General features: G+C 42.1%; 1 pseudogene; it reads right to left on the bottom strand.

Annotated features, from left to right (window-relative positions):
* Nucleotides 1-1,263: 1,263 nt before the first annotated feature.
* On the bottom strand, nt 1,264-2,088 carry LOC148010079 (DExH-box ATP-dependent RNA helicase DExH9 pseudogene; annotated as a pseudogene).
* Nucleotides 2,089-2,387: the final 299 nt, after the last annotated feature.

Below are 2,387 nucleotides of genomic sequence, written 5' to 3' on the forward strand. Positions count from 1 at the left end.
GGTACACCAAAGCATGGTAGTCCATGAAGAGCATCATCACTCATCCTTTTCTCTTAATAGTGGAATGTTGCATTCTATAGGTATTGTTGCTTATCTTTTTGTACAACTACGAAGAGGTTGAATTCAAGAAGATGTAGTAACGATCAAGCTATGCGTTGTCGAAGGGTTTTGAAAGCAATGTCACAACTTCAGAAGTCCTTGATAAATTTCAGGATAAAAGATTAGTCAAGTATGACATTTACAACCTTGCAGACAAGTTCAGATAAATATATTATCCATGTGTAGCATTTTTTTGTTTCAATACATTCAGATCCTTTTAAGAATCGTCTTTTAATGTGACTGAAATCAGTAGCCTCTGTTTATACAAGAACTGAAATCTCAAAATATTGTTTTTGATATTAATTCTTCAATGGCACTCTTGATGAGCTTCAAGAAAAGATACAGAGAACACTTGATAGAAAGTTTGGACTGTTTCTGAGCAATAATCATCAATCAAAATCTCTCATTTTCTCTTGTCATGATGTCATTCACAAGAGAAAAATTTTATGTCTTTAGATTCCAAAAAGAGGTGTAGAAATTTGTGCTAGTTCTATTTTCTGCAACTCCAGTCCTCTGTCAAAAATTGTATGAGTAGATTCTGCTACTGCTGGTTGTAGAGAATAGAATAATAGTTACATGAATATGCTTCAAGTAGCACAGAGAAAATCATAACAGTAAATGCTGTTTGTTTTCAGTTGATGATCAAGGGATATGTCGTTCATGTCCACATGTCAAAAATGAATTTGTAGACCCTCAGACTACAGGTGTTGGCCATCTCCAGTCCAAACACGTTCATAGCCTCTTCTCCTATGCACGATGACAGGGTTGCTCTGGAAGTTTCCAGGACTGTTTATTGATTGCTCCCGTCTCCGCGGACTGGTTGTAGGGAACCATCTCCCTTCTTTGTCTCCCCTCTCTCCATTTTCTCTCTGCCTACGCAGAGATAGTACAGACACAATGCTCACTTGTTGTAATGACAGAGAGCCTTGGTTGCTAGAGTGATAGAAGTAGTTGCAGTTCTAGTCTGTTGCAGGGAACTTTATTTCTCTCTAATCATTATGCTGATTTCTGTCTACACTGCTCAGCATTCCTCAATCGACTATGTGCCGCAGCCTTCATGATTCTCTGAGTCTAGCACCATCGTTCACTAAGCGCCACCTATTTCAGTGTATTTTGAGGTTTGATTGGCATGCGAAACCAGAACTGGTGAGATAGAAGGGCTGTTCATGGACTTTGGCAACCCAATCAGCAAATTCCTTTGCATTGGGTACTGTGGCAGATAGAAACACAAATCTAGCATTCTTAGGAGCCATGACAATACACTTTTCTCATACAACCCCTCTTTCTTGATCCCTCATGTAGTGCACTTCGTCAAAGATTATCCAAGCTACTTCGCGCATGACTTCTGATCCTCTATACTGCATGCTTCGAAGGATCTCTGTTGTCATCACCAAACAGGAGGCATTCTCAGAAATCGTTACATCCCCTGTCATAAGGCCAACATCAGAAAATTCCTCAGATAGCTCTCGAAACTTTTGGTTGCTCAAAGCTTTGATTGGTGATGTATAAATCACGCGTTGATTTTCTCGCAGAGACACAGCAATTGCATACTCTGCAACAACTGTCTTTCCAGCAGATGTGTGAGCTGAAACCAGCACGGACTCGCCAGCCTCGATGCAACGAATGGCTTCCTGTTGGAAAGGCTCGAAGGTGAAAGGATAGTCTTTGGTGGGCTTGCCCGGAGCCGGGCGCTTCTCTGCTGGCCTCTCATGGTATCAGAGCTTCATGGTGTCCTCTGCATGATTAATGTCCAGCATAGATCTCGGCATAGTAGTTCAAGTGCAGGAAGCTTAGCACGATATGCGCTATCAAATTCAGACTGCTTTTGGCTGATCCTGCTTGAATATGGCGCCTCTATTTGATGAGATTGTAGATTGCCCTGCGGCTTTGTAAACAGATGATGAATTCAAACGAAGGATGATTCGTAACCTCTCTGCATGAGCAACGAGCTCCCGGTTGACATTTGGTGCTACCAAGCCAGGGCGCCATGCTAATCTCTCCCTTCTTCCTCAGTGTAATTCTTCTCTGTCGAGCCGCAGAGTATCGTCTCTCCTCCCCATATCCATCCTCGAATGCTCTGTTCCTCTATCTTTTTTCCCAGATTAGCCTTGACTTCTTTTTTCCATCCCATACACTTGCTTTTCCCTCCCTCTTTAGCTTTTGAAAATCCCCTCTTTAGCCTCCTTCTTTCGTGTTTTCTTTTCCCCTTTTGTTTTACCTCAAATTAGCTTCCCTCCCAAAACCAGAAAAGCACCAAGGAAAAGTAGCCCAAAAGTAGCCACGGGCTG

The sequence above is a fragment of the Lygodium microphyllum genome, chromosome 30 (genome assembly GCF_053477565.2).
Source record: "Lygodium microphyllum isolate KBCC chromosome 30, Lygodium_microphyllum_v1.1.10, whole genome shotgun sequence".
In the NCBI taxonomy this organism is placed as follows: Eukaryota; Viridiplantae; Streptophyta; class Polypodiopsida; order Schizaeales; family Lygodiaceae; genus Lygodium; species Lygodium microphyllum.